We start from the raw sequence: 9,729 nt of genomic DNA on the forward strand, positions 1-9,729 counted from the left end.
ATTTGTATGTTTTAAATTGTTGAATAAAGTTTTAAAAAAAAATCCTTCACTTCATAACAAACTATGACATTCATCATGGCTTCATGTGAAGAATGCGTTGATCTTTTACTGAGTCACTATCTTTTACTTAGGTCGTATCTTCGTCCATCACATTTGGTACACAGACACGGAACGTTACACACAATTGTGAGAACTTGCAGCTCAAGTCAGCACTCCAGAACATAGAACTAGAATTCTATTCATTGCTCCAGACTGCTAAACTCTCAGCACAATTGCATTGTTTTCATTCAAATAGAAATTCAACTAAACCGGATTGACATCTTAAGGGTTTACATTTAATTCTTAAGCAACTCTATTAACTGGTTTATTCGGTCGGAGGACCTAACTGAGAACGCTAAATGGATTCTAGAAGTGAACTTTCAAAGACGGACAAAATGTTTACTGCTGAAAATATGGATGAGATTGTACGCTATTTCATGAGGCGGATGCTGATGGAGGTGGAGGATTGGACATTAAAGAATTCTGTGAGGGACTAAAGCAGTTATTCCCTACTATGGATGAAGAGACTCATTGCCCTCCACATGAAGATTGACACAAATGGAGATGGAGGTGTGGACCTTGGGAGTTAACAGACTACCTGTGAACAAAAACAAGGCATCACAATATGGCTTTTAAAAATCAAATCTTTCCCAAACCTATCAAAATGATATCGGTGGATCACCATAAAGCGATTGTTCGTCTGATTCACCGTCCCTTCGAGAATGACAGGAAACCTGATCATGGTTCAGAGGTTTTATTAGGACAAACCAGCACTTACCAAAAAGGTCAATACCTCTCCATCAGCTCGAATGGTATCCTCAACTTCTGGCCTGACAGCTTTGACACCCCGTACCCAGTTCAGTTATTCAAAAAGGAAAACACACTTCCTTTTTCACATAATAAGAAAATGCACGTTACTGACATGGTCTACATCAGTGAACTCAAACAACGGCTATCTCCACTTCTGACAGGGAACTAATATTCTATCGCTGCAATGAATTCCCTAAGTTGTTTTCAACCAGCCACTCTTTAATAGTGGAGGACAACATAGTGATACCATGAACTACTGGTCCAAAGGCACTAAAGCAGTGTTTTCCTTTGGCGATGTAAAAGGTTTTTGTCTGTGTTTGTCTCCTACAACATATGTGAAAACGGCCTCTTCTTCACGGTGCATATGAGAAAATCTCTCTGCGGGATTATCCAACTGTTATGTTTCAACCCTGTTAAAAAAAAACTCTAAAAACTTTCTATGTGTGAAGGTCAACATCTTTAATGACATTTGCAGTCAGATCCAATATTTTCCTTCACTTAGGTCGTTTGCTATCTGCGGTAGTTCATCCAAGACAATGGTCCTTGCTTCTCTACCCAAGACATCCACAACCAAAATGTCTACAACAGTCTTTAAGAGCAGAGGACATGTGGACTTCTTCACCTGTGTAGAATACTCCACTTCCTCTGGGTATCTGCTGACCGGGGACGGATGCCCTACTGAGGACGTGGTTTCCCCAAAACAGTGTCATGCGTCCAGGAATTAAGGGACATGCCAAACCCATCACCCATATAATGTAAATCCCAAGGGAAAAGTTTTTGTTAGTTTATCGCTGGACCACCATATATGTGTTTGGTCAGGGATGCAATGATCTGTTTGCAAAGTTTCAAGATAAAAATGATGCAGAGTCCTATCTCCAGTGTGTGTTACAACACCACCAATGAGTTAGTCCTAGCTAACACAGATATTGGCATATCTTGAAGAGGAACGGATGTGTTTAAAAATGCATTAACATCGCATGACAAGCCCCTGTGCTGTGCTCTCTATCACAACATTTTCAAACAGGTTGTCTCTGTTTGCCAAAATGGCGTGGTGACAGTGTGGGATATCTTAACAGGAACGGCCGCCATGCAGTTCAAGGTGACTCCAGATCAGTACGTGGGGCATGTTGCTATTTCATTTGATGGACTAAAGCGCAGACTGATCACAATTTCCCAGGATGGAAAAGTTAAAATTTGGAACTTCAACAACGGAACAGAGCTTGCCATTCTTCCTGTTACTGTACAAAGGGAGGTGACAGGTATCGTCTGTGTAGACAATAGGGTGTTTGTGTCGGGAAAGAACTCCAAGATCATTTATGACCTGGACATACACGGATATGACAACAGATTTTTGAAGCATGATTATTTAGATGACATTTGCTCAATGGATGTCCATGGAAAACACACTGGTTACTGCCTCCAGCAATGGAAATATTGTCATCTGGGAGGCCGCCAGTGGCGAAGTTCTCTACTGGCTCAATGGCAGCAACAGCCCTCGAACAAACATGGCAGATAAAACCACTCAGGGCCAGACAGGGAGTCTGCTTGGTGACAAGAGTCCAAAGCACGTCAGAGGCACTGGGAAAAGACCTCTACATAGTAAATCCCTGAATGGGAACGACACTGATGTGATTAACACACCTCTTATCATATGTCTGAAGAACAGGGAGGTTAAAGTTGACACAGCCACACTGCTGACGTCTGCAGATGGCAACATATATGCCTGGTCTGTTATTAGCAAGGGAGGATTGATTGGAAAGTTCAGGGCAGTGAAGGATGAAGGAGCAGTCATTACCACCATGTCAACTGATCCCAGTGACCAGATATTACTGACCGGGGATAGTACCGGAAAGATTTATCAGTGGGACATTAGGCTTTTGGGTTTAAAAAACAGGCAAACAACGAGCCATTTGAGGATATAAATGGGTGGTGCGTGTCATTGTGTCCACCTCCTCTGTTGCACTCCTGGCAATCTCACATCACAGGGGTGGTGAGTGTTCAGTGTAACCCAACTTGTGAAAAGTTAATTACCGCAGGGAACTGCAATGTCTGTCTGTGGGAAAACACAGGAACCTACATAGGCCTCTTTGGGAAAGACCAATGGGGTGCTTCACAAATCAGCCTTGAGGAGAATGCTGAACAGGAGGAGACCGGCAGACCAAGCACAACGAAGACAAGCAACTTTCCATTCAAATGTCATGTCTTTCCAACAAGATCAACGCCAGAACCACTGATAGACAGCATTAAAAGCCTCTGTGACAGAATAGACAAGGTAGTCAGCCCTAAGACGCCTGGAGCCAAATTAACAGAGGATCTACTTGATCGTGTAAATAGACGGATGATGAAGATTCAGTCAGGACTTGACTTAATAAAAGTGAGGCTCAATTACAATTAGAGTTTGAAGAAACTCACAAACCCCTGGAAAATCTGTATTTTAGTGAGGTCAACAAGGGGTCTAAAAATACATCAACACCATGTCCACCAAACACCAGGCCAACTACAGGTTGCACTAATGACACCATAAGCTTAGCAAACATGCAGCAATCTGATGGTGCCGTCAAGCAGGGGACTGAACCCACTTCAAAACAAGTACATTTCCCACCCATCTCAGAGACCGTGCAGCTCACACAAAGTCAATTCAAGCCACACCCGCCCCTCATCAGAGGTGGATCTGCTCATGACCAACTCTCTTACCGAACTGCATATTTAGACCAGACTATGTCGAAATATGGGCGTGTGGTCAAGCTTCAGCAGAGGAACACATTACAAGGCAGTGTCCTGACACCAGTTCCACCAAACACCCTGCCAGGCATGGAGGGGTCTCAGCAAAAACGGACCATGTACACTCACCACCCATCAATGGTAAGGTGCTTCGCCCACATCATCAGACCCGTTCAAAGTTTCAGCAGAGAGACACCTTAAAAGGCGGTGTCCTCACACCAGTTCCACCAAACACCCTGCCAGCTATGAAGACCTCGCCACACATGCAGCTGGACCACTCTAGGTCCAAATATGGGCGTGTGCTCAAGACTCAGGAGAGAGACACATTACAGGGAAGTGTCTTCACTCAAGTTCCACTAAACACCCTGTCAGGCACAAAGGGAACTTGGCAAACACCGGACCATGTACACTTGCCACCCATCCTTGATAAAGTGCAGAGCACACATCATCAGACCCAGATTCAGCAGAAAGACACATTACAAGGCAGTGTCCTGACACCAGTTCCACCAACACCCTGCCAGCTATGAAGACCTCGCCACACATGCAGCTGGACCAGACTAGGTCCAAATATGGGCGTGTGCTCAAGACTCAGGAGAGAGACACATTAAAGGGCAGTGTCTTCACTCAAGTTCCACCAAACACCCTTTCAGGCATGGAGGGGTCTCAGCAAACACCGGACCATGTACACTTGCCACCCATCAATTTAAAGGTGCATCGCCCACATCATCAGACCCGTTCAAAGTTTCAGCAGAGAGACACCTTAAAAGGCAGCTTCCTTCCACCGTGTCAACCAAACACACTACCAGCTTTGAAGACCTTACCACACATTCAGCTCTCGGCTAGTACAGTCAAGCACGGGTATAAAATCACATCAAAGTATGTACCCTTACCACCCATCTCTGATAAGCTCACCACAGACTGCACTAACGCTACAAGGAGCTCATCAAGATTACTCAGGAGAGACATTAAAAGGTGAGGTTCTCTCACTATTCCCGACAACCGCAACCACCATTTCCAATCACTGGCAGCATGAAGGGTGATTGTGTGGGTTTAGTCCAGGTGATCTGGTTTCCTTAAACAACTGTGTGAGTTCATTCCAGGTGATCTGGTTTCCTCAAACAATTGTATAGGTTTACTCCGGGTGAACCGGTTACTCCTACAATTAAAATATATATAAATAAATGAATACTAAAAAAACAGTATTTGTTGTATATCAATGTTTTGGTATGAACATTAGCTTGTGACCCTGTTCAGTGTGCCTGTTACAACCCAGCTAATTAGGGTAAAAGGAAGCAACATAAAACCATTTTTTCATTAAAATAAAGGTATTATTAACATATGAGTTACATGAGTATATATGAGTTTAATTTCTTCAATCTACTTGAATTTGATCCGTAGAACACAGTCCCCCCCCCCCTCTCTCTGTCTCTCTTACTCACTCACTCACCCACACCCCACATACCTGGTGTGTAAACAAAAAAAAAGAAAAAAAGAACCAAAAACAAAACAAAAGTCACACTGATCATAAAAAGAAAGTTACATTGAGTATGAAAACTCTTGTTCATTACATTTTACTTCATAATTGCAACCGCATGTGTGTATTTATTGTTTCAAAACTTTCTTTCTGTATTGTTCTGTATATAGTTTGTTTGTTACCATGACAACACCATCGATCTGAAGCTCAATGCTGATGCTGTCATGTAAATAGTTTTCCAATCAGCAATAAATATAACAATTTCTGATCAATCCATATCAATTGCATGGTTAAAATAGGCTCGTTCGAGATGAACTGTGCCTTGGCTGTAAGGTGGACGAGAGCAGGCGGCAGCAGCAGGGGGCGGGGACAAAAAGCTGCGGTAAAGTCGGACAGTTTCCAGCCGATTTCAGCCGCCTTCTGAACAGAAAGTTACAGAAACACTGTGGTGCGATTCCGATTTCATGAAATACAATCAGACCCACATATCAGATGGTACACAGTCTCTAGTTGTTTAATTATGACAGAGTACCTATGAAAATGTTCGACATGCAATCTGTTGCTAATTTTAATTAACAACTGACTGTAGGTGGTCAGTGATCTGAACAGATTTAGTCTCTCTGACTTCTTAACGTAACTATCAGCCACACGTGTGTTCTGTACAGAATAAGTCTTTAAATCAGACAATTAGCAGTTAAAATATCTCCGACAATAAAAATAATAAAAGGTTTATATAAAACGTCATCATGTTGAGTTGATTGTGAACCAATCAGCTGTTAAATCAGCTGAGAGGCCGGCGTTTCCCAGCATGCTCTGGGTCCGCCAGGGTCTTGCAGTCGGTGAAAAACAACTGCGCCGCCTGCGTCTCAGAACTGCGGCCGCCTTGCTCTCGTGAGATCATTGTTGCCTACGTGTGCATGACGTCAGAGCAAGTCGGGATCAAGTCGGACACAAATCTAACCGGCATGCAACGGGCGCCGATCGCCGGTGATCGATTCTGCGCAGACCTTGCTCATCTCGAACGAGCCTAATACCATACGGGTTAAAGCCCCGCCCATTTCAAGACAACCCTACCCACTTCAGGGTTAAATCCTGTCCACTTCCGGGTTAAACCCCACCCAGTCCGAGTACAGCAACAGATACAGATAATTCATATGGTTAACAGGTACAGATACAGATAATGCTGTACTTGCTCATCCCTAATAGAAACAAAACATTACTAAAAGTTCTGCTTTTAAACAACACAAGAAAACCAGTAGCCCTAAAACTTGTGACTAACACAAAATATCTACAAATGTGTAACAATTTTCAGTTTTTAAAGCTAAAACCTGGTCCAGTCTCCCATGTAGTCTTACAGCGGGTATTTAACACATTTTCAACAAAGCTTTCAGCAAAGCATTCAACCAGAGATTTCTCTTGTTCGGATGCACGTATAAGGCATAACGTGTGCCGAACCTGCCTTCCCATCCGTAATCAAACTAGCAATGCATCATGGGAGATCTACTGAAGGCACGGAGCACGGAGCTAGCGGCAGAAATGAGCGAAAATGTGATAAGTTATGGACATCAAGTGGATAAATCTTGGATGTAACAGTTTGGATTTAATGCTGGATAACCCCGAAAAAGGCACAAGTTCCAGGCTGGATAGAAAACCACCTGTAAAGGCTAGACAGACCCCGAAAAGACCTCCGTGACCGCTAGCTCTTTAGCTTTTAGCTGCAAAATCGGCAAGTTTCTGTCTTTTATGGCTATTAAATGATTGAAATATGAATCAGAGGTGCCATTTTGGGTCATATACGACCCCTTTGTCTGCATTGGGTTAACCTAATGTTATTATTAGGCAAATATATTAATAAATCTACACCATGCTTTAACCATCCTAACTCCAAAACCTGCCGGCGGGTTTGAAAAAAAGTTGTTTAAAAGATCGACAAAAATAACCCACTTACCCTAGAAAGAAGGTGAAAAATTTTTGTATGTCATTATGCAAAAAAAACTCTGTTAAGCCCAAAAAAAACTGAGTGGATAAAAAACTCAAATTCGCACAACTTCAAAAATTGAACAAAAAGAAATTAACCAATTGCATGATCAATAAACTGTAAAATGCTGTTTTTGGCGGGTTTTTTTGCCACATTTCCTGTTAATTCAGCTTGGGTGCTGCTGAAAACGGTTCAGGTGCTGCACCTTAGACTTATGGCGGGGAAAACCCTGTAAACATAAATAATCAAGACTGCTGTCCCTTGTGTTTAATAGAAAATCTCCAATTCTGCACTTTGTCGTCTTTTCTTTGTATCCATCTGCAGTTAGATTTCAAAGAGAGAGACAGCAATCATTTATAATAATAGCTACCAGTCCGGTTCCCCTACGGACTGAGCTCCGGCCACCACAGAAAAGAGTAATCACTACATTAACTCACAACCAGCTTAATTTATTATATGCAAAACACTATTTTTGGGGGGGCAATAGCTATACAAATTTAGCATATTTTAAAGTTATTATTACTGTTTTCAGCCAATTCTTGCCTTCCTTTTTTCTACTGTCCCTTTTCAAGGTTTTGTTGTTTAAAAAACGTTTTTGTCGACTTTTTCTATCAGCATTTAAATATTTTCCAGGTACAAGGCTTTGTTCAGTTAATCTATCGCTGACCTCTCTGTATTGTTCCCCTTTATATAGACTTTTTTTACTACCAAATTTTTTTGAAATTATTTGCGCTGGTTAGGTGGTACATGGCTTAAAATAAACTGTTAAAATGGGGAACATTATTGATAAAATGCTTGAGAACCACTGCTCTAAGGCAGAGATCTTCAACAGGGGGTCAGGGACCCCTAGGGGGTTCTCAGAGTCACTGTATCTGCCACAGAGGCCGTGTTCATTTCCCTGAATTCTGTGAAAAACAATGTGTCTTGGTATAACTCCAAAAGTATGTGAATTGCATGCTATTCCCAGACTTTCATATTGCTTGCTTGTTTACATGAAAAGCAAAACCGGCTGTAATGGCATACGTCTATGTTGGGACGGTTGAAACAGCTGTTTCAACTGCTGCCACAATCTATCTAAAATAACATCTTTTGGAAGTACCATTCATGATACAGTATTTAGTAAAATATTAAAGTTGTGGGAATTTTATATGGCTTAAACTGTATGTTGCATACGTCCCACCATGCTGTTTCATTCGTTTAAAGATTGAGAACAAATTATGAATGAAATTCTGGAACCAGGCATGCCTGGAGTATCCCCGCCCCCTTTTGAATTCTACAGAAAATTTAAACCTAAACAAAAACCAACTGTCGGAATGTTTGTGTTCAGTGTGACATCACTGGGTCAAAGGACCAAAGGCAACCAATCATGATGCAAGACTCTAAGGAAGAACTCAGGGTTTAAACCCAGAGTCATTTCAACTGGTAACCACTACGGTCCGTGTACTTGGCGGGCAACGGATTTTCGTTTTGAAATGAAAAAAACAAAAACGAAAAACAGCCAGAATCCGTGTACCATTTGTTCATTCGTTTTTCAAAATAAAACCAAAACTCAAAAAACAAATAAATGGCTTGTTTCCTCAATATTTGTTTCCAAAACCAAAAGAAAATAACGGATAACAACTCGTTTTTCCAATTTACAATGTTGTGCTCAAATGGAAAAATGGAAAAACAGATAACGAGCGTTTCACTCCGTTTTATTTTTATTTGACGCAAGATGCATGACCCGGATGTGACCTTAACTCGTGGGACGACACCGACACGACCAAGAGCAGCTTATGTTGTAGCTAGCGTTAGCAGGTAGCAACTTAGCAACAGAAATGGACATTTTTGTGGAAGTAAGAGGGTTACTCTGAAGCCTGAAGACATGACCACAGAGAAGATATCGGTTATTTTCCAGGTATGTATTCTATATAAAGCAATATAATATAACGTTATGGTGTTTAAATACTCGTGGGTGCGCACATCTAGCTAGCTACCTAACTGCTATCGTATATGAACTTTCAAAGTTATTGGTGTGTTACCACGGGTTCTAGTGTGATGTTTTTATTTTACTTCATTTAACATTGTCATGCAACACTCGTCTTGGATTAAAAAACTAAAAGATGTTCTGTTTTAGATGTAACGTTATATTATACTTTAGCTTTCGTAGCAATCACTGAGAATATGTTATTAAACAGTTACTAATGAAAATGTTGGTGACTACAATGTGAATACATCTATTATTTTGTTATAAAAGCACAAAAAGCAGTGTGGTTGGCTGGACTATACACACTTTATTGCTTCTGTTCTATCGTCAACTCCTGTCATAGGTCCAAAAGGAAACCGTTTATTTGACAGACGACACCAACGTGGCCATATTTCCCCGACCTGATGGTGACTTCAACTGCTTTGACCTCATCGCCAGAGGTCATTATGAAGTGCATGGCGATGGCACCACTGAGGAAAAATCTGCAGGGGCACATCCCTCAGGCCAGGCTGCCCGCTTTTCTTTCCACCGCCCACCAAGCACTGCCACAGCCTCCCCCTGTCCAATGCCAAGGAGCACCACCAAAACCTTTGTGAGGTAAGTTAAAAAAAAAACAACAAAAAAAACATCTCGCTAAGACATCTGTCACTACTGTTACTACTTTCTTTTGCTACATAATTTGAGAAGGTGTGTCCAACTCTGTTTACTGGTATTCTTTATCCTGCATATTTACCATCTGTT

At 41.7% G+C, this 9,729-nt stretch overlaps 1 pseudogene; it reads left to right on the forward strand.

The window, feature by feature from the left end:
* Positions 1–398: 398 nt before the first annotated feature.
* LOC116676795 (WD repeat-containing protein on Y chromosome-like) lies at positions 399–8,424 on the forward strand (annotated as a pseudogene).
* Positions 8,425–9,729: the final 1,305 nt, after the last annotated feature.

This window comes from Etheostoma spectabile, unplaced genomic scaffold (genome assembly GCF_008692095.1).
Source record: "Etheostoma spectabile isolate EspeVRDwgs_2016 unplaced genomic scaffold, UIUC_Espe_1.0 scaffold00003744, whole genome shotgun sequence".
NCBI classification, from domain to species: domain Eukaryota; kingdom Metazoa; phylum Chordata; class Actinopteri; order Perciformes; family Percidae; genus Etheostoma; species Etheostoma spectabile.